Raw genomic sequence first — 24,337 nt, forward strand, 5'->3', positions numbered from 1 at the left:
TCAATTAGCAACTGAGCAGTGAGTAGGAGGCAGTTCACTAGGTGGTAAGGCTGAGCAGGGGGAAACAATGGGCCACAGAACTTGTTGCTGTAGTTACAAACTCAAAGAAAGCCTGCACATGTACACAGCATGGCAACAAACACAGGCTGTCTATCAGCAACCATTTGCGGTAATTCCACAAGTCCTGTCAGACTTTAGAAATTTAGAGTGCCTAAGAGGCCCTATGAGTTCCCTTAATTCTTTCCAAATCATTTAGTAGTGAGCAGAGACTAAGAGTCTCAGATCCTGTAGGAGGTTAGGGATGCCCGAATAGATCTCAAGATGACAGTTTTCCAGCAGGTCTGTGAAGCAGATTTTCTCTATGTCTGACTACAATTTAGAATCTGCGTACTGCAGGCTAACCCTCAGGCTTGCTATGAAATTCCAGATGCTAAATTTCACTGCCCCTTGCTTAACAAAAACAAAGACAACAAAAAAAATCTGGGTGCTGGTGTCTCATGTCTGTAATCCTAGCTACTCAGGAAGCTGAGATCTAAGGATAGATTTTCAAAACCAGCCCAGGAAGGAGAATCTGTGGGACTCTTATCTCCAATAAATTATTGAAAACACACACACAAAAAAAACAACCAGCTGGAGTTGAATTGTGGTTCAAGTGATAGAGCGCTAGACTTGATTTAGGACGGTGTCCAGGCCCTGAATTCATGTCCCAGGATCAGCAACAAAGAATTTTAAAAGCTCTAATTCAGCCAGGTGCTGGTAGCTCATGCCTGTAATCCTCAGGAGGCTAAGATCTGATGATCATGCTTTGAAGCCAGCCCTGGCAGGAATACAAAAGACAAATTCAATCAATAAATAGAGAAATCTTTTTAAAAATCAAATTAAGATGTTGGAAATGAAGAGCTTAATATGCCAATTTTAAAACTCATTTCAAAGCCCAGCTTTGGGCTCAGGGACAGAGCCCAGGCCCAGATTATAAGTCCCTGGACTGCCAAAAACAGATGAAAATAAAATAAAAAGGACCTAATTAATCTCTCTTGTTAATATCTTCATGTATCACTGCTGTCATTCCACTTACACACAAACACACATAAACATGTTTATAAATTAATATTCATATAAAATGCATATGAAATCACTGATTTCTCAGTCTGTTCAGGTTTTCACTGGTTGGGATTGGAGCAGCAGCTTCCAAGTTCTTAACATGAAGAGCCCAGACCAGAAGAGCTTCCATATCATTTTATTGTATAACTTCATTGTAAGGAACCTACAGGAGAATGTTTAGTAGAAGTGATGAGAGAGGGTTATCACAGATCTTAGTGTGTCTCAATTGGCCTTGAACCTCTATCCTCCTAATCTTTACCTCCAAAACAGCTTGGATTATAGGAATAAGACACTATTCTTTTTAACATGAAACTAATGATTGTGGTTACACAATGAAGTATCTCCTCAAAATGCTCATCTGTTGAAGGCTTGCTCTCGAGCTAGTAGTGCTATGGAAGAGTGGTTGGATTATGAGCCACTAACTGCACTAAATTAATCCATCAGTGAGTTAACACTGAACGGACCACTACAATGTTGGACCAGTTTGGAGGAAGTAAGTCACTGAGGCCTACTTAAAGGGTGTGGCCTGTCCTAGCTCCTTGGTGATTCTCTTTTGTTTTCTCTCTCTCCCTTCTTTGAGACACAGTCTTGCTATGCAGGACCAATTACAGCTTGTCGCATCATATTACAGCCCCCTTCTTGTTCCCTTCTGCCTCCTGTCTGCCCATAGTAGAACACCTTGTTCCCCAATCTGCTCCCTCTCATGATGCACAAACTCAGAAACTGTGAAGCCAAAATGGCTGTGGACTGACCTCTGAAACCATGAGCCAAAATAAGTCTATCTTTCTTTAAGTTAGTTTTGTCAGGTACTTACCAGTGAGTAAAAGTCCAGCTAACTCTAATCATTCATTTTAGATATATACATCACCTGATCACGATCCTTTTCACATGTAGAATATTGTACTGTAGTTTTCTTTTCTGACAATAAATTTGTTTGGCTTTGTTATCACAAAAATACAGGCCTCATAAAATTAATTTGGAAGAGTTCTCTTATAATTATGGAGGGGTTATACAGAATTCTGGGGAGTTTATGCAGAATGTTGTCCCTTAATATAAGTCTGGTAGAAATCACCTGCAAAGCCATCTACTTTAGAGATGGAGTTTATTTTTATTATTTGTTTTCTAAATCACTTTTCATGCCCAAGCAATGTGTGACTCCAACACAGACTGCAGAGATCCTGATATGACTCATCTGGTGTATGAACCACAACACAGCAGAGAAACCTAAACACAAATAACCAGTGGGCTGGGGACCAATGCCAAGCACATTCACCTTTGAGAGACTGTGGCTATTAGGCACTCAACAGTACAATGGGAAGCATGACACAGTGGCTTACAACCTGCAGGTATAAACTATAACAGACTATAGTGAAGACTGATTTTACTTCTATATTTATCTAAAGATACTGGAGCACTAGTTGTGATGGTTCTTCATTAGAGATGTGGTAATCTCACAGTTGTGGTTTATCAACTGTGACAGATTTGTTCATCCTGACTGGAAAAGAGGACTACACCCAGTTGAGCATTGAAGTAGAATACTTGACTATTGAGCAACTCATTCCCCCACTAGTAGCAACAACAAAAGAAATCATCCCAGCCTAGCTACTCCTCAGTCTTAAGTAATCTCTAATGAATCCCCAACTGAAAGGACACAAAAAGTAAAGATCTCCAGCTAAAACCTTGGACCCAGTTAGGTAAGCCACAACATAGAAGTGAAATTCAGAAAGCATGAGGCAACACGTCTCCTTCAAAAGCCAACAGCTCTATGGTAAAGGATTTAAATCATAGCGAAGAGGGAAAAATTTCAAAAAATAAACTTATAGAAGCAATGACAAAAATGATTATTGAAATAAAAGAGATGTAGGAACACCTGAATAAATTCATAGAAGATACAAATAAACAACAGAGCCCAAAGAGGATTTAAACTAGCAGCTAAATGAAGTAAAGACAATATAGCATGTGAAACATAAATTCAATAAATAAATATATAGAAATCTTTTTAAAATCAAATTAAAATGTTGGAAGTGAAGAACTCAGTAACTCATTTTTTAAAACTCATTTCAAAGCCTAGCTTTGTTTGCCTCAATTTTCTTCTGAACACTCTTTCTTGCCCCCTTGCTTTCCATTTACTGAACATAAATCATAAAATATTCATTGAAACATTTACAGTGAGATGGCAAAAAAATCCTCTTTCTATTCCAGTTTTACATTTAAATGGTAAGAAAGTTTTGACCTTTTTGGTCAGTCTTAGTGACTAATATTTATGATAGGAAATGTTTCATATTTTTCTTTTTATAAATTGAACCATGTTCACTGTTGGTGACACATAAAAATATAATTAAATCTTACTGCTTACGGATAACCACTACTATCAAATTATATGTACATATATATCTTTTCACAATTGCTTTTGTGCAATCTAATTTTATATTTAATTTGTTATTGTTGCTACAGTATTGGGAACATACTTCACAAATCTTCATTTATTATTTATTCGTCACTCATTAATTACTCTTCGCTTATATTATGAAGTATTTGCAATAATGTTGACTCATCTTCAAAATACATCTTCTAAATTACTGTATAATATTCCAAATGTGTATAATTCTTATTTTATGGATTTAAATTGATGCCACTATTTCCTAATATAAGGAGTTTTATAAAACATCATTTCTTGAATATTCCAACTTCATCCACTAAAGCACAATTTCTGGGTCATAGGTACAAATATTTTAAGACTTTTTGTCCTAATGAATGACTTGAACATGGAAAAAATTATATTAACTGACCCTCTTTTCAGAAGCTTGTTCATGACTACAAAAATTATTTTTTATGGATGATGATCTCTTAATAATTTGTGCCTTAGATTTGTAGTTAGTTCCAAAGCAAAAAAAATAAAAGTAAAAAAAACTATTAATATGTCCAACCTGTCTGTTTGTTAGACAGACTGGTAATATATCCATGTTTTTCACATATAGCAATTACCCGAATCTAATTAGATATGTCCCTTAGTGAGTCATAGAATAAATTGCAAAGAATAACATTGTAGATGAAAGAAACTAGTCCTCAGAGCAAGCTGATTTCAACTCTACCTAGTAGTGAAAGGTGAAAGCCAAGTGTCTCAATTCCTTGCTCCCCCACCCTCAAAGTAAAATAGACAACTTTTATTAGTTACAACTATAAACAGACTTGATATTCATTAGACTATTTTAAGTGTCAATACTCCTTATAGCTTATGTCAATCTTAATATGTAGGGAGCTGAGCTAGCAGCTAACCTCATCCTGACCTCTGGCTGTGCTGTTATCACAAGGAATGCGGTAAGATTTGGCTTAATTGACAGCCAGCACTTACCAAGATGTTTTACTGTGTCCATAGGCACCTGGTTTATGTTTACCATTCAGCCTTGTCTTGTTTTATTGCCTCCTGTTATTTACCGACCTAAAAGCTTTCTTATTTTCTTAAACTTTGGTAACCCTATGCCATTCCCTGGTTCCCAAACTGCATAAAAGCTGGATGTTAAGAATAAACGGGGCTGCAGTCTTGAGTTTCAATCTTGAGATGCAGACCTCCCGTACCCCATCTTTGCCTCTTGTCTTTTTTCTCTTGTCTTGTATTTTTCCTTTTCTTTAATCCTCGCCCCCCGGATTCCTTTTCACTGATGGCTGGCTCGGCAGGTGTGGCGCGCCCGAACAGGGACCTGAATGCCTGGGATGATGGCAGAGGACCCCCGCTCAGGTAAGGACGTCCGATCACTTGGGAAGGAGAGCGGGAGAGAGAGAGAGTATTGTCGGGAGTAAGAAATTATGGGATAAAGTATAGGCTGCATGCTATACGTGCAGGCCCCCAAAGGCATGCTTATTGTCCGGGCAGTGAAAGTTGGCCAAAGTCACTTAGAAAGTTTTCTTTTACTTTATTAAGGAAGCATGCCCCCAGTTCCTGGAGGAAGGAACCAATAACTTAGAAACTTAGCAAAAAATAAAAAGAGAGAGAGAGAGAGAGAGAGAGAGAGAGAGAGAGAGAGAGAGAGAGAGAGAGAAAGATATTTGGGAACATTATGATGCATATGGCCCTGAGAAAACCCCAGTGGATGCTATTATTCTTTGGTATCTGGTCCAAGATTGCTTAGATCCTAGACATGAACAGATTAAATTCGATCAGTCAATTGGAGAAACTGAACAGGTACCAGATGAGTGTTGCCCAGCTCCGGGAGCGTATGCTGCTGCCCAGGAAGAGCTGAGAAAATTAACAAGACTTGAATCCACTGGGCTAGACATTAAGGAAGACTCAGATGGCTCAGACACTGAGGAGAAATTATGCAATGAGCCTACTAAAGATAGATTGACCCATGTTGAGAATATGTTGAAATCAGGATAACTCTATTGTCACAGCTTCATCCAGAACAACAAACTCCTTTAAAGGGAGTCCGGGCAGACTTACAGCTCTCCTAGGTGCAGGCTACTCTCAGGGGGGAGGAACCTGAGGCTAGGGAAATGCTAACACCACCGAGGTAACTTCTCCTGACCGAGCGCTTTATTTCCATCCACCAGGACAGATTTGAAACCCCAACCAGGGTGAGTGACCATTAGCCTGGAGCTTACATTTTCCATAAAGCCACTGGGCTAGGTCAAGGAGATCAGCGATTGTGGGTGCTTGGAGACAATTGATCTCTAGTTCAGCTCCGCTGGTCACTCAAGTGAGGGACAGTCTAAATTGCTTCAGGAAAGCTGCTCAAGTTTGAGCCCAATCTTATATATTTGGAATATTTTGCAGGACTTACCTAACTTTTATGAGCGCTCAGGCAGATGAATTTCTCTCTGTCTCTTTTTCTGCCTCCCTCTAAACTCTGCCTGCCTGCCTGTGACATAGGATGGGTATTGATATTTGTTTAACATCTGCTTTAAAAGACTCAAAGAAAGGTTTTCTAGTCTTGTTATTGATGTTAAGTTTGGAGACTCAGTTAAATTCTGCTTATTTGGCTAAATCATAAGCTTTCTCTAGCATTGAGCACATGGTCAACAATAGGATTGGTTGGGGTGGAAGCCTGGCCATCCCCCAGGTGAAGGGCATGCCAAATTCCTGGAGGCTGGGCAGGGACTTGGAGTCCTGTGGCCTTGCATTTCAAAGGTGCCTTACAATTCAAATGCTGGAAGATGAAGATGTCTTACTGTGAGCTCACTGTCTGTGTTCATGTCCTGTCTCCCATAAGCTCCCCTTGGGAGATAAACTGGTTGCTCAAAATGTGGCTTCTCGGATGATCTGAAAATTTTGGTTTGCTGAAAAGGTTTTTTTTTTGTTTACTATCTAACCACGTGGTTCTAGAATATAGGCAAAATAATATCATTTGCCACTGGAATTCCAGAAAAACTTACATGGCAAATTAAAGAACAATTCTAAGCGCGCCCCAAAATGTGTGCACATTGTCTGTATGTGTATGTATGTCTGTCTATGTCTGTCTGTTGGTAAAACTTAAAAACGAAACAAAAAACAGGTTTCAAACCCAAACTGATTATGTTTGGGAGCAAACAAATGTGTCTAAGAAAAACTCCAAAAAGTTTTCATATACAGTATGTGATATAAGTACAATGATGTAAAACCAATGTGTTATTCTTTATGTCTATCTATGCTGAGTCAAGTGTACATCTAATCCTGACAATTCTTTGGTATAGACTAAGATTTTGCTTCTCCATTTGTTTTTTCTTTTTTCTCTGTGCTCTCATAAACTCTTTAAGATAAAGGGACCAGAGTTATTTTGAAATAACTGCACAGATGTGACTATTAACCTAAATTTCCCTGACCCAAAATAAACATTTTGCTTTATAGGATACAGGTTTACATGTGTGCTAGCTGAGTGGACCGTGGCAGTCTGTGGCTACAGAAAGCTGCCTCCACAGTCAGCTCCCAAACTGGGAGTTGTTTGTGACTCAGAAACTGCCCTGGCTGCTACAGAGAGCAGACTTGGTTGGCCTTCAATCTGTGTGGATTTTGTGACTAGAAAGATGGTTAAAGGCACAAGCCTTCAAAAATCTGTTTAAAAATGCCCTTAACCAGTCTGTGTAGAAATTTACAGGCAACAAGCAGGAAATGTGACAGCCTATCCAGGGAACTCTAATACAGCCTTATCCAGATGCAAGCCATCTCTCCTGCCGGCCTGCTAATTGGGGATGGAAGACACAGCCAATTCAGATCCACTGAAGCTGAGACTTTTATTGTTATTCATTTGTTTTCTCTTTCACGTGCCAGTAAGGTAAGGTTAAATAATATGATTTGATTTAATAGCACATGGATCCCATTCAGTCTGCTGTTCTTTATGTGTTACAGCTAAATTCTGGCAACTACTTGTTGGTCAATTCTTAGCAACTTACAGGTAAACTCTACTCCTTTTGTTCTCCTGTTGCTTTATTTGGAAATAAAAAGGGCTTTTATGACTAAGACTCCTTGGACAGTTCAAAGCCAGCCCAGGCAGAGAAAAATAAGAATCCCTCTTGGTCATATTTTGGGTCCTTATTATTTTACTAGTCAGAATTTACAGGTTAAGACTTCTCATTTGCGTACTTTGCATGATTTTCAAAATTTTCTGGGAGATATTAATTGGTTTCACCCTTATCTTAAATTATCCACAGCTGAATCAAAACCCTTATTTGATCTATTAAAGGGGGACCCTGACCCTACATCTCCCAGAGAAATGACAACAGAAGCAACTAAAGCCTTAAGCATAGTAAATTCTGCCATTTCTTCAAGACATATAAATGATATTGATTATTCAGCCCCTTGGAAAGCTTATATTCTAACTATACCTCTTTCTCCAACAGCGGTCCTCTGGCATAAGGGACCTCTTTTATGGATTTTCTGCCTGCTGCTCCTTCAAAAGTGTTAACTCCCTATTATAAATTGGTAGCCACCTTAGTTCCATATGTGCCGTGTGGAATCTTGTAAGTATCTTGGACGAGATCCACAGGTTATTTATATCCCCTATACTTTACAACAGCAAGAATGGCTTTATATTCATTGTGATTCCTGGGCCAATGCTTGGGACAATCTTATGGGCATAATTTCACATCATTATCCCTCCAACAAATTACTTCACTTTGCCTCTTCTTACACCTTTACATTTCCTCAGATTATATCTCTATCTCCTCTTTCTATGGCTGCCTTGGTGTTTACAGATGGATCCTCTAATGGAACGGAAGCTCTTACTATTGATGAACAGGTACCTGATGAGTGTTGCCCAGCTCCGGGAGCGTATGCTGCTGCCCAGGAAGAGCTGAGAAAATTAACAAGACCTGAATCCACTGGGCTAGACATTAAGAACTAAATCTTGGACACTGGTCTTTCTTCTGCCCAGGAAGTTGAACTTCAAGCAGTTTTACAGGCCCTTACACTTTTACTACTAAAGCCTTTAATTTATATTCGGACAGTCATTCGAGCCCTTCAGGTCATTGAAACTGTCCCTTTTCTTGGTACAGCTAATTGCACTAGCCAAACTCTTTTTTGCCAGTTACAACTTCTTCGCTCTCACACCTGTCCATGTTTTTTTGGATTTATACGTGCCCATACTAAGCTTCCTGGACCATTAAGTGAGGGCAATGCTATTACGGATGAGGCTACTCACATTTTTCTCACTCAAATTGACATGGCAAAGCAATCACATGCTGCCCACCATCAAAACAGTCGTGCCTTACGTCAGCAATTTCATATTACTTGTGAGGCAGCTCATCAAATTGTAAAAACTTGTCCCAACTGTGCTACCTTCCTACCTGTGCCCTCCAATGGCATTAACCCCCGAGGCTTAGTGGCCAACCATGTTTGGCGAATGGATGTTACCCACATCACCTCTTTTGGACGGCTCCGCTTTGTCCATGTTATAATACACACTTACTCTAATTTTACTATGGCTAGTCCTCTTAGCGGGGAAGCTGGCAAACATTGTATCTCCCATGCCTTACACAGCTTTGCTACTATGGGACTTCCTAAACAAATTTAAACTGATAATGGTCCAGGATATGTTGGACGAGCTTTTCAAACTTTTGCAAATCTTACCAAATTGTTCACTCTACAGGAATTCCCTATAATCCTCATGGTCAAGGAATTGTTGAATGGGCCAACGGTTTGTTAAAACACCAAATTTCTAAATTTAAAGGGGGGGAACTATACCCCTTCTCTCCTGTTAATATACTTTCTCATGCTTTATTCATACTAAATTTTTTAAATTTGGACTGCAATGGCCACTCCGCATCACAGTAGTTCAGGGAAAAGAGAGAGCAAAGAGCTTTTGCCCACGTTAAGTGGAAAGATCCTCTAACAAGTGCTTGGCACAGGCCGGATCCGGTACTGACATGGGGTAGAGGACATGTCTGTGTTTTTTCACAGGATGAAAATGATGCCCGCTGGCTACCTGAGCATTGTGTTCAGATTGTGGAAACTCATTGGAACAGTACAAGCGCTGACCCACTGGGCTTACATGCCAGATCCACCGATTGTGCACCCTGCGACCTGGGAGGGAGCTGAGGTGTTCATCCATGTCAACAGATCAGCGTATGGTACAGCTCCAGACCCTTTTGACCAACACGTTAAGATGGGAGATTTTGCAGCTTCTGTCATTGGAACCCCTTTATGCTTTACAACTGACTCCAACAGTTATATTCCAGGCTGTACTGTAATGCAATCCATAAATCATAGAATTTGGATTCCTGATAATAGTCAAGTATATAATATACAAATGACTTCATTGCCTACTGGGTTTCCTGTACATGCAAATTCTACCTTGTCCTTCATGATACCTCGCTGCATCAACTATTCTCAAAATGTAGAATCCACAGGAGAACTGCACCCCATAAAGTGTAGACATGATCACCCTTTTATAACCGATATTTCAGGAACTAATTCTCAGCTGATAGACTGGTCCGGAGCTAATCTCACCAACAAGTACAACCCAGGTCTGTGGTGGATGAATGGACACCCTCAATGTCATGTCTGGATGTTAGTGGCTTCCCTGAATAATATCTCCTGGCCCACTTCTACTTCTTTAAAAAATATTATGAGTTGTGTAGCACCCCCTTATGCTATTATTTATGGACCTTTTAATATTTCTATAGGAGCCATGTATTTCAATGTTACTTGCACTAACTGTTCTTTTTCAAATTGCTTGTATAGTTGTCCTACTGATGCTGTAATTGCTATTAAGCAGCCTCCATTTGTCGTGCTTCCTGTGAACATATCTGAAGAGCTTATGCACCCTAGACGATTTGTAGGGCTACTAATAGCAGGCATTGTAGCCTTTATTTCCTTAGCTGTCTCTGCTGCAGCGGTCACTGTGGGTCTAACACAAAATGTGCAGACAGCTCATTATGTTAATCAGCTTGCTCATAATACCATGCAAGCCCTGCACTTTCAAGGCAGGATTGATGATAAAGTAGAACAAAAATTAGAAGCATTGTATGAATCTGTGTTGTCACTGGGAGAACAAATTCGTGCCTTACAAACTTTGCAACAAGTGTGCTGTCATGCTGGGTTTGACTTTATTTGTGTGACCCTCCATAAGTATAATAGGTCGAGCTATTCTTGGGAACAAGTTGTAGCACATCTAAATGGTATTTGGCACCATAATAACTTGTCCTTAGATCTCTTTCAACTGCATAGACAAATAGCCGGACTAGAACAAGCTCCGCCTTTGGACCCTAAAGTGGCAGAAACAGCAAAAGAACTGTTTGAACAAGTTCAACAGTATCTCCCTTCCTTAACTAATGTTAAGGGGCTGTTAATGACATTGCTCGGCCCAGAGATAATTTCGCTGATGGCTTTCCTATGCCTTCCTTGCATTGTATGCATATTGCAAAACTCTTTCATGAGTTTAGCCAGCCAGCTGCATAAGATCAAGCTCCAAGTGAATGAACTTTCCCCCGAGAAGAACCGCAGCCAGAGGGGTATGAGGCGGTACCAGCCTTGACCTACCTAAGACATGGGGTTTCAGCATTGCTCTGAAGTTGACCCTAAGACGGGTAAGGCAGGCTGGGGTACCCACCCCACCTAAGACAGGTGGGTTCGCTTCTTTTAATAAAAAGACGGGGGAATTGTCGGGAGCCGAGCTAGCAGCTAACCTCATCCTGACCTCTGGCTGTGCTGTTATCACAAGGAATGTGGTAAGATTTGGTTTAATTGACAACCAGCACGTATCAAGATGTTTTACTGTGTCCATAGGCACCTGGTTTATGTTTACCATTCAGCCTTGTCTTGTTTTATTGCCTCCTGTTATTTACCGACCTAAAAGCTTTCTTATTTTCTTAAACTTTGGTAACCCTATGCCATTCCCTGGTTCCCAAACTGCATAAAAGCTGGATGTTAAGAATAAATGGGGCTGCAGTCTTGAGTTTCAATCTCGAGATGCAGACCTCCCGTACCCCATCTTTGCCTCTTGTCTTTTTTCTCTTGTCTTGTATTTTTCCTTTTCTTTAGTCCTCGCCCCCCTCATTCAGGATTCCTTTTCACTGATGGCTGGCTCGGCAGGAATATTAATCATATTCTCAATTTTTAACTTCACACAATCAGAAAAGTACTTTTTGTTGATTATATTTATTTGAAAATAGTCTGTCAGCTGTGGGCGTGGTTCCTGTGCCACCTGGCTGTGAGGTCCCTGGACCCCATCTCTTTCCCCAACGGCAACCGTGTGCTGGTGGCCATGTCTGGCGTGAAGGGCAAGGCGCCGGGCCTGGACAGCCTGCAGGTGCGGTACGAGGAGGCCCTGTGGGAGATGACCATTGTGTCCAACACCATCAGTTCCTGGGTGGCGGTGAAGGTGAATGTACCCCTGAAGTTTGGCAAGTGACGATCAAGTTCTAACAAATTTGGGGCCCACTGCACTCAGCGCACATTTTTCAGTCACTTGGGACCAGTCTCTTGTAGAATTGGCCTCTAAAGAAACTTTCTCTTTTGCTTCTATGAGGAGTTCCCAAGGAACATTTAAGCATCAAGTTCACAGTTAAGGAAAAAGTTTAAATCGAGTAGAAATATATTTTGGAACAACTGCCTTATACTCCTTTGTCACATTGTCATTAGCAAACTGGTTCATTTTTCAGGGTTGATGATCCATTCACTAGTGTGGCAGTGAATTTAAGTTTTCCCTTGCCACACCTTGACCTCCATCTCCAAATTACCCCTGCCTCCAGAATATTCCATATGTAACTTGGAAACTTGTTTTCACATAAGCATCTAGCTTCTTAATAACTGTCACAGTTCTTTGTGGCCTAAGTATTTTCTCAAATTTACCCTAGGAAGCTTTTGAAGTCATTGTAAGACTGCGGGGGGGGGGGGGGGGGCTGGTGTGCTTCTGTAATAACAATACAAGTTGTTTCCGCAATATTTGGGTTTGGTATTAATTTTTTTTAGGGAGAGGTCTTCCTGGAAAAGAAGACCTGGACAATGATCATGGTAATGATTTATCATTTCTGAGATAATCTTTTGTAATCCCTATAGTTGCACTGTAAAATAGGTGTTATTATCACCATTTCAGCTGAGTAAACTTAAAATATAGGAAGTGCTGGTGGCTTATACCTGTATTCTTAGCTACTTAAGGGGGCTGACATCTGAAAATAGCCATTCAACTCCAGACTGGGCAGGGAAGTCTTTGAGACTCTTATCTCCAGTAAACTATTTGGAAGAATCCAGAAGTGGCACTTTGGCTCAAGGGATAAAGTGCTATTCTTGAGTACAAAAGATACTGCCTGTTCCCTGAGTTCAAACCCTACAACTGGCAAACAAAATAAAGTAAAATACAAATAAGATTTGGAACTATCATAAAGTATTTATTGTGGATGAACAAATAGAAAAACAATCAGTGATTTCATGGAACTTACATTCTAGTGAAGGGTAGATTTTAAAATGCCTTTAATACTTGAAATGATGGAGTTAGGCTATGGACTAGATTCGCTCAGTCATTATACTTTGTTCCTTCTCAAAATCTAACTCATATAGGTCAATAAGAGAACCTGCTCTTGAAATGTAACAGTCTTAGAGGGAGAGAGATGCTGATGGAACTTTGATATAGTTCAAAATAGACTAAGAAAAAGTATTGTAGCACAGATGAATAAAGATAATTTTTGCTGGCAATTATAACTCTCATTCTTGCTTCCTCTTTTTATATTTAGAGCCCAATTTCTGTCTCCATTCATCATCCATTCATTTGAGCCTCCCTCAAATCTAGCTTCATGCTTTTCCTCCACATTGTCTATTACTTGTTTCAGTGGATGGGTAAAAGTAGCATTATTAGTAATGTGTAGCTTTAATTTCTCTACCTACTTAGCAAGGGTAGAGTAAGTTTAAAATCTGTTTCTGTTCATAGCTATCATCACTGCTTTAGATCCAACCATGTGTTGTGGCATTATTTCACTAATTTATTATTATTATTATTAGAAATAAGCTTTGCAGTTACAATTGCATCTCTGTTTCTGTGGGATAAAATTGTCTTTTTACTCAGAAACAAAATATTGCTATGTTAACTAACAGATAACAGAGATTTCTATACAACTATGGAAATTGTTTTTATGTTATAACTATTGAAATTGTAGCACAGGGTCTCAATGTGTTTACCTCTGCATTTTACTATAATAGAAATTCTTAATATTTTTGTGAATTAAGTACTAAGTTATCAGTGTTTCTAATTCTTTTAATGCAGATATACCTAAACTACATGTTAAACTATAAGTTGACACTCAAGAATGGCACCTCTAATTCCTTATTTCCCAGTTCTCTTTGAATATACTCCCACTTAACTCATTATGGTTACTGTTTCCTACTAGGCATTTCAAAGCAGTTTCACTTTTGAAAAAGTACTTCAAATACCTTGTGACATAGTTTCATGTTAATAGTCCAGTTATTTTTTACATGTGAAGAATTAGAAGGAGAATTTGCAAATCTAAAATATGATCATATAAACTGACCCATGTTATTACCCTAATATGCTTTTAATTTGAGGGAGAGTTAGGAACAAATCTTTAAATTTTCCAACATTAAGCGTGTCGGGGGTCAAAGGGCATTTCTGTTGCCTGGGAATATGGCCTCATGCTAAGAGTGCTTGCCTGATATACATGAAGCCCTAGGTTCGATTCCTCAGCACCACATATATAAAAAAGGCCAGAAATGGCACTGTGGCTCAAGTTGGCAGAGTGCTAGCCATGAGTAAAAACAAGCCAGGGACAGTGCTCCAGCCCTGAGATCAGGCCCCAGGACTGGCAAAAAAAGAAAAAAACAAAGAGAGAGAGAGACACTAAGCTTACTGAGTATCTTAACATATTCTTATTCGTGTGTGTGTGTGTGTGTGTGTGTGTGTGTGTGTGTGTGTGTGTAAGTCTTACTCAAAGAATCTTTTCTGTGATCTTTCATATGGGAGGAAGCAGTTTCTTCTCTCTTTACTTTCCATTTTTGTTACTTCTTTCTCTTTCCAAATAATGAGGACAGCCATTTCTAAAAACTGTCAGAGATGCTACATTTGATCAAGTTGACTTGGTTGAGACTTCTTTTCAGAGACTGTTGACCAAGGTGTTCTGTCTACTATTCAGTAAAATGAGGAATGTAGCTAAGAAACTGAATCTCTGGGAGGGGGGGGGCGGTATTAAAATGCTGTGGAGCTCATTAGTACTAAGCTTATTTCTCTCTCTCTTCCTTCCAGATTTGGATATCAAGTCCTTGGGATCTGGCTGTGTAGAAATCCAGAATATTGAATGTGATAATTGAAAAATTGAAAGTGAACAGGGTACCAGATTCTTGCACTCTGTTATGGTATAAGTACTCTAATGATTGCTATGCAATTACAGTTCCTCAACTGTACAGGTTCCTAGGAGCATTCCTAGGAAGGAGCTAGGTTCCTTTCATCTTTTGGCACTCATGTAGAATTACTGGGAAGGGGTTGATCACAGAGAAGGCATACCCATTCTAAAAGTACCAGCCTGGAAGTAGCACACAGCATTTTCATTTGCATTCTATTGGCAACAAATGAGCTTAGGAAAGCTGGAAACACACATCCTTTCTGTTGGACAATAAACATGGATTTGGGCTTTTGCCATAGTTGCCAAGTTTGAAATGAAGCTACACATACATGTACATTTGGAGTCTGTCAGAAGGGACTACCTAAACATCACTACTGCTTTATTTGTACTTGGAAGCATTTTCACTCAGCCTTTCATTTTCATTTATTTTCTGGGGTGCAACACAATGTAGTATGACCCTAAGTGTAAAGTGTCCTCTTTCAGACCAACCAGCCTTACAAGTGTGGACTTTGGGACCATATAGAACTGGATTCCAATTGATTTGACTTTTTTTAACCATATCATACTGAAAAAGCTATCCAACTTCTGAGATTCAGATTTTTTTTCCTCTATGAAATGGGAAAAATAGAATGTCCATCTCTCTAATTGTTAGAATTAAATGTTAGAGGTCATATAAAGAAGACTGCATTGTCGTTCTGGTGCTGACAAACTGCCAAAAAAGAGATAACTTTAGTACTAGTAATCATGACATATAGTAACAATGATTAATGTATTCCTTGTTTGTATTTACTTAACTGGTTATAGGAATATTTGACTTTCAAGTCCTTAAGAAAAGCTGCTAGAATATAGCTGTCTCTATACTTTTCTTTTTGTCCTTTGTCTCTAAATTACTGCTTTGACAGTAGTTGGCATTTCTTTCCAGTTGATATTATTATACTAGTGTCTATTTCATTTCCAGGTTCTTTTTTTAGTTTTTTTATTAATAATAAGAAAAAAACCATGGTAAATGGTTTCATTAATTTAAACCAAAGGTATTTTTTCCTTTTTTTGTCTATACTTTTTGTTTGTATTTCAGAGTCAAAAGTTACATGTTCAAACCAAAGGTGGCAAAGTGATCTGTCTGGGAACAATCTATGGAGACACAGATATCCATGCATCAGATAAAAGTTCATCATTGCAATTTTGCTTCCCGTTGGTTCACAAACAAAAAAAATCTTTAATGCATTCAGGTTTGTTAGTAAATTCAAATGGGATTGTAGTTATTAAATGTTATACAATTTATATTTTAATTTATGATTTTAGTACTTGTGACAGTTACTTATTTAAAATAAGTAAACACTTAATACATTTAGTTCTAATCCTTATTTTTTTAATTTTAAAAATCACTGGGTAAAATGTCCCATTAAGTTGTATTTCCATATCTTCATTTGGTTTTTCTTGTGCAAGATTTACTTGAATACTGTATTTTCCAAGACCTACTTACTTCCCCTGAAGAATTAACTTGTAATTCAACTTTATTCTTCTATATTGTCCACAAAGAGGCAACATTAGATATCTTAACTGTTCTCCAAATCCTTCCGTGGTAGCTATTGGAATATTGATTAGTATAGGAAGAAACTTTGTAATTTTTCCTTTGTTGTTGGTGTTCCTGGACTGGGACTTGAACTCAAGCCTCAGACTTCCGCTCAGCTTCTTCCCTTCTTGGCTGGCTCCCTACCACTTGAACCCTACCTTTAGTTCCAAGTTTTTGCTCATTAATTGGAGATGAGTCTGCGATTTTTCTGCTCATGCTGCTTCAAATCAAGATCCTCAAATCTTAGCCTCCTCAATAGCTAAAATTACAGACAAGAACCACCGGTGCTCAAATAATTAGTAGATTTTAATCAAGTGTTTTATTGGTTCCTGTGATTTAGCATAGTATTAAGAGTAAAGGTATATTTTGGAAGTCTTTTTAAAAATGTGATCAATAATAGTTTTAAATCTTAAAAAGAAATCCAAGACTTTTTTTGTTTTAAATTTTGCAATCTGCATGAGTCTTTTGTTAGATTTGCTAAATTTTATTCTATGCTTTGTTCAAAAATTATTGATATGAAGAATTTTGAGCATATCTTATAGGTGTAGATTAAAACAATTAAGTTGTTATTTTATTTTCCATCATCTTTCTCTTAGAACCTGCTTAAATCCAAATATTTAAATATACCCTCCATATTAATCAGGGATAGTATTCAAAGACTGTGTGACCTTAGGTGACAAGCCCTTTTGAGATGGCATTCAGTTTTTACTAATTAGATTGCTGTGGTCTTAGAGATGGAAGAGTGAAGTTGGACAACTCTGTATCTTAACAAGTCACAGTCCCTTCATTGAGGGCTTATATTAATTTGAAGTGATCTCGTAAGTTATAATATTACATTGAGCTATGAGTGTGAAAAGTACAAATCATCCCATTACCTGCTATTTTGAATAATGTGGCTATTTAGTTTTTCTAACATGCATGGATGATTGAATATTTATTCCTACTTGCTATTATTTTGTTTCTTGCATTCTTTAGCTTCCTAATGTACTGAAGTGGGTAGTGTTTTTTTTTTCTATTTTTATTTTAGATACTAACTTTTAAAGTGTATTGCTAAGTGTGTTTAAAAATTCTTCAAATACTTTTTAGTACTTAAAATAAATATTATATGGGTTACTTTACATATGTAACTTTCATGGAAATGTACTTTGGATATTTCAGGTAAAGTACTTGAAATAATGTTTGGTGCTTGGCTAACTCTAATGTATTGCTTCCCAGAATGATGATAATGAAATGATGGTGATGATGATGATGATGAACGTGAAGAAATCAGGAAAAATACCTTGACTAAAATAGCTATACCACTTTACTTCCCCGAGCCTCAGTAACATTATTCAGGGGTGATAGTATTTGCTTTGGTTGTTTGATTTTGAAAGTTAAGCATTATAAACAATAGTATTGTTATTTGTATAGCTGTTTTAAAAATTATACCATTGATTTCAGTATCCCAAATTTAGTCTTATCACTTACAAAAATATGGAAATACCTCTTGTGTGATTATTATGTATGTTAATGACATAGTTGTCAGTTTTCCTTTCTTCAATAGTATAGGTTACAGCACCACATTACTTCCTTAAAACTTGTTTTTCACTGTTTGTGAGAACAAGATATTTACACATAATATTACCATATGTAGCAGTCATTGCTATTACATAATAAATAGTTAAACTTATGGAAAAATTTTCCTTCTTGTGTAGAAAAGAAAATTAGTTTATAGCAATACCTATGAGGAAGGTTTTGGGAACTACTTTGTGTTCTCTTTAAATAGTTACTTTGGTGTGAAAAACAAATGAGCTGGATACCAGTGGCTTACACCAATAATCCTAACTACTGAGGAGGCTGAGATCTTAGGATCAAGGTTTCAAGCCAGTGTGGGCAGAAAAATCCAGTGTTTTGCTATAAAGAATGAATTTTTTTATCTTTTAATTCAAGACAGTGTCTGATATCATGCACTATAAACTCCGAAATTTTCCAGAATGAATGGATCAAATATATTTGCTGTGTTCATTTAGGTATGGCAAAACATTTTCTTTAGCCAGAGAGTATAATAGTGTTTAATAATCAATGTGAATCTTTGGGATTTCCCAGACACTCGTAAGAAGTGTCTTTAAGGTTTTACTTGTGTGTGCATTGGTGGAGGCAGGATAATCAGAAGTGTTCCTTTACCAGTTCAATTAAGTTTCATATATTCTTTCAAATATTTTTGGTGTTCACTATAAAAAGTGAGAGTATTCTTACTGAGGCTTGATTTATATAAATATTTTGAGAGTTTAAAATTATTAGCATGAAGAATCTCTTTATAGAGGAAATTTGTAAGTAATACAAATTTTTTTCAGGAATTTAGCATCTTTATTTTAAAGTTGAAGCAGGGGAAACATTTGTATTCTCATAAATCAGTTTGTAGGAAAAATACTTTTCTTTGACAGATTTATTGAAATTATTTAAAGTAAAAATTGACATTAACCACATATAATTCATGTAAAAGAAAATATATACTTAATTACAAATAAAATTTATGAGCTTTACAAAGACCGAGGCTGATATCAGGAAAGCAACGCTCTTTGCAATAGCCCCCAAAAACATAAAATACCTAGCAATAACCTTAACCAAAGAAGTGAAAGACCTCTTTGAGGAGAACTTTAAAACCTTGAAAAACAAAATTAAGTCAGAACTAAGGAAATGGAAAACCTCCCATGCTCCTGGATTGGGAGGATTAATATAATCAAAATGGCAATATTGCCTAAGGCTATCTACAAATTCAATGCAATACCCATTAATATGCCAACACCATTTTTTGATGAAATAGAGGAAGCAATCCAGAAATTCATATGGAGTAATTAAAGACCATGAATAACAAAAACAATCCTAAGCAGAAAGAACAGTCCTGGAGGAATTACAATACCCAACTTCAAGTTGTATTATAAAGCTATAGTAATAAAAACAGCTTGGTATTGGCACCGGAACAGGCCTGAAGAACAATGGAACAGAATTGAAGACCTGGGAATGAACCCACAGAACTACGCTTACTTAATCTTTGATAAAGGGGCTGAAACAATAGTTTGGAAGAAAGATAGCCTCTTTAACAAATGGTGCTGGCAAAACTGGCTCAACACATGCAACAAACTAAAACTAGATCCTTATATATCACCCTGCACCAAAATCAATTCCAAATTGATTAAAGACCTCGAAATCAAAACAGACACCCTGAAAACACTAAAGGAAGGAGTAGGAGAAACACTTGGGCTCCTTGGCGCAGGACGGAACTTCCTTAACAAAGACCCAGAAAGGCTACAAATCAAAGAAAGGTTGGACAAATGGGACTGCATCAAACTGCAGAGCTTCTGCAGGGCAAAGGACATAGCTTGCAAGATAAACAGAAAGCCCACAGACTGGGAGAAGATCTTTACCGGCCATTCAATGGACAAAGGCCTCATATCTAAAATATATGCAGAACTAAAAAAATTACCTTCCTCCAAAACAGAACCACAAAGAACTAATAGCCCACTCATCAAGTGGGCTAAAGACCTACAAAGAGACTTCTCTGATGAGGAAATGAGATGGCCAAGAGACATATGAAAAAGTGCTCTACATCACTGGCCATAAAAGAAAGGCAAATCAAAACAACATTGAGATTCCATCTCACCCCAATAAGAATGTCATATATCAAGAAAACTAACAATAACAATTGTTGGAGGGGATGTGGCCAAAAGGGAACCCTACTTCATTGTTGGTGGGAATGTAAACTGGTTCAGCCACTCTGGCAAGCAGTATGGAGATTCCTCAGAAGGCTAAATGTAGAACTCCCCTATGACCCAGCAGCCCCACTTTTGGGTATTTATCCAAAAAACCACAAACAAAATCACAATAATGCCACCAGCACAACAATGTTCATCGCAGCTCAATTTGTCATAGCGAGAATCTGGAACCAACCCAGATGCCCCTCCGTAGACAAATGGATCAGGAAAATGTGGTACATATACACAATGGAATTTTATGCTTCTATCAGAAAGAATGACATTTCCCCATTTGTAAGGAAATGGAAGGACTTGGAAAAAATTATACTAAGTGAAGTGAGCCAGACCCAAAGAAACATGGACTCTATGGTCTCCCTTATTGGGAATAATTAGCACAGGTTTAGGCAAGTCACAGCAGAGGATCACAAGAGCCCAATAGCTATACCCTTATGATCACATAAGGTGATGCTAAGTGAAATGAACTCCATTTTATGGAAATGATTGTTATATCACAGTTGTAACTACTTTCAACATCCCATGTGTATCTGTAGTTTCTACTATTGATGAGGTTCTTGTATAAATCACCTTCTTGTGATTGTATCTACACTATCTCTGTAATCTTATCTGAGTGTATTGGAAACCGTGTATACTGGTACTAGAATTAGGAAATTGAAAGGCAACACCAAAATTGAGAGACAAAGGGTAAAATATGAGAAACAACAACAAAAGCAATACTTGCAAAACTGTTTGGTGTAAGTGAACTGAACACCTCAGGGGGGGAAAGGGGGAGGGGGGCGGGGGGGTATGAGGAACAAGGTAACAAACAGTACAAGAAATGTATCCAATGCCTAACGTATGAAACCGTAACCTCTCTGTACATCAGTTTTTTAATAAAAACTAAAAAAAAAATTATGAGCTTTAAATTCAGAAGTGTAAGTAATTCTAATTTGCTCTCCATAAAACCTGATAAATGCTATTCTTTCTCTTTTTGTACTTATGTCTTCTCATATTTTAGTATTCTTGAAGTTGAACTCTTGTTAGATAACATATTGAACTCTGAACAATTTCTGGCCTTGCCAGAAGAAATGTCATTTATACCAATATGTTCCAAGTAGCAAAAACTATTTCTTTAAATACCCAGTGTACTACTTGAAGATGTTTCTGTGCAAAATGGGGGCAAGCTTTTTTTTTTTTTTTTTTTTTTTGCCAGTCCTGGGGCTTGGACTCAGGGCCTAAGCACTGTTCCTGGCTTCTTTTTGCTCAAGGCTAGCACTCTGCCACTTGAGCCACAGCACCACTTCTGGCCATTTTCTGTATATGTGGTGCTGGGGAATTGAACCCAAGGCCTCATGTATATGGAGCAAGCACTCTTGCCACTAGGCCATATCCCCAGGCTGGAGGGGCAAGCTTTTAATGTCAATACTTTATATTCATAACCTAAAGATGATTTTGGAGTTCTTAACTATCTATTTGACATGTGAGCAATATTTGAAACATAAATGCATACTAAGCTTTGCTAGAGAAATTTAAAAATGGACATAAAATCTTTCATTTTATTCACTGGCAAGCTACTGTCTTATTAATTGTAAAGTGGAAACATTCTAGAAATCAAAAGTATAGCTCTTATGTAAATATGCTAATATGCTAAAGGATTGAAATCAAGATGGCTCAATAGAAGCAACTCTATGCAAAAACTCAATACATTCAATATTCCTCTTGCAATAATCAAATAAATTGGAAATAGAAGAGGATTGCCATAATCTGATAGAATGTACATAAAATATATTCTCAGTACACATGGTGTTCTGTACAGAGATGCTTTATACTTTCTTTTTGAGAATAACAGGTAAAGGTAGCTGCTATTCCCTCTATTAGCAACTTTTCATGGATGGATTGAAGGCTGGAGCCTTCACTGGTAAGACAAAAAAAAAAGAATGAAAAAGCATTAATATAAGGATTGGAAGAGAGAACATGGAAATACCCACTTTTTTACAATGTAATTATGCATTAGGAGTTTTTAAAATATTTTCACAAATATTAATACTAGTATAGTAGATACTAGTAGTGAGTTTATTTTGTTGCTGGATTAAGATCAAATGAAAATGTAAAGGATACTTTGAAAAATAGCACTTTAAAATTATGTAGTAGGAGTAAACGTAACAAAACATCAATAATTCTACATGTAAAATACAAGACATAATTAAGAAATGTTAATAATGACAATTAAATAAATAGTAGAATTTACTTTGGATCTCATGTTTGTTCCCAAACTTGTAGAGCCAGGAATTAGGCAGAATTAATAAAACTGTAGAATCAAGAAAATATAGGAGCTAGTTAGAATAAAGAAAACCATTGTGCATTAGGTTAAAAAGAAAACCTCTTGTTAGTTTTCCACTAATTTGGATATACTATTTTGGCTTTATTTCCAGTTTTTGTTTAATAATCAACTGATAGAAATTTTTTCTCTTTAGACCATAACTGTAGATAAACTGCAAGTAAGTTCTGTAATATATCTACTGAAGATGGTTTGCTGGAAGCCAAGTATCTTTATGCAGATCATCATTTGTATCTTCTACTGCTGGAAATATTGCATTAGGAAATATTCATGGTAAGATGACAGAAAATTAATAGGTTTCAGACTTTCCACATAACATAAATTTTAAGAGATGACAGTGTAGTTGAGGAAGGATCAAGAAACTGGCCTTCTAAATAATTAATTGCAGTCCAGATATCCTTTATAAATATCATGAAAATAAAATGATGTATAAGCTAATTGTTTTGCCAAGACATTGAAGTTATGCTGTTAGATATTAAACTGGCAGTAATTCTGATCTTAACATTAGATGAACCAGAAAATATATGACAATAAATGAAAGTAGATTTAAATAAAGATGAGTTTTCAGTGGTTGCTTTCATATTATGATAGGAGAGGTAAAAGTTAAATTAATGAAACATTTGAGTGGATCTAATTATAGGAACTTTGTTTTACTAATTTTGATTAAATGGTATGAGCATTTATGTTGGCACAAAATCCTCTCAATACCTTGCCATTTTCTGTTATCCGATTGTTTCTTTTTTATAATTTCTAAAACATGTCTGCAGAAAAGCTTATTGTTTAATGTATGTAGTTATACTTGGTTAATATTTGTATTAAGGAAAGGAAAAGAGCATAATGGTGAGGTAGCCTGGCAGAAGTCACACTGGTGTTCAGTGTTACTCAGCCTGCCTCTTATATTTCCATACAGCAGATGACTTAAATGCAGGTGCAGATACTTTCTGAAATATATATGGCTAGAATTAAGAGTTACTTAGTCCAGAATGAACTGTATTATATACATATCTTAGTCCAGAATGAACTGTATTATATACATATCTCCCAAAGACTTTTAGGGCTATATTCCAGGAAGTATGGACTTGAATTTTTTCCACAAATGACCAGCTCATTTTCATTTTTGTAGTAAAGGTGAATATTAGTATCTATGCATTTTGGAAAAACCCCCAGACTTTAGTAGTGAGCACAAATTACACCTGCAATCATAACTACTCAGAAGGTTGAACTATGAAGATTGTGGTTCAAAGCCAGCCCATGCAGGAAATCTCATGAGATTCTTATGTCCAATTAATTATAAAGTCAGAACTGATGTGGTGGTTTAAAGTGGTAAGGCACTAGCCTTAAACACAAAAGCTAAAGGACAGCATCCAGGCCCTGAGTCCAAGCCCTAGGATCTGCAGCCTTCCCCTCCCCTCAAAGTAAAATTTCTCTGCATTCATTGAAGGCAAATATAACCCTATAAAGCTCCTTTTCCTTGAATGAGTGACTGGATTCACCAACTAAATGACTGTAAATCTATACCTTAGTTCTTCACTAATGGTTAAAGTTATAAATATTAGGGATTTAAGTGTTCAAGAAATGGGAAGTAGGGGGCTGGGGATATAGCCTAGTGGCAAGAGTGCCTGCCTCGGATACACTAGGTTCGATTCCCCAGCACCACATATACAGAAAACGGCCAGAAGCGGCGCTGTGGCTCAAGTGGCAGAGTGCTAGCCTTGAGCGGGAAGAAGCCAGGGACAGTGCTCAGGCCCTGAGTCCAAGGCCCAGGACTGGCCAAAAAAAAAAAAAAAAAAAAAAAAAAAGAAATGGGAAGTAGAGTAGAGAATTAGTTATATTGAAAACACA

At 37.4% G+C, this 24,337-nt stretch overlaps 1 pseudogene; it reads left to right on the forward strand.

The window, feature by feature from the left end:
- Window positions 1-1,572: 1,572 nt before the first annotated feature.
- Window positions 1,573-24,337, forward strand: part of LOC125366987 — a 35,034-nt pseudogene continuing 12,269 nt past the window's right edge.

The sequence above is a fragment of the Perognathus longimembris genome, chromosome 18 (assembly GCF_023159225.1).
Source record: "Perognathus longimembris pacificus isolate PPM17 chromosome 18, ASM2315922v1, whole genome shotgun sequence".
Taxonomy (NCBI): Eukaryota; Metazoa; Chordata; class Mammalia; order Rodentia; family Heteromyidae; genus Perognathus; species Perognathus longimembris.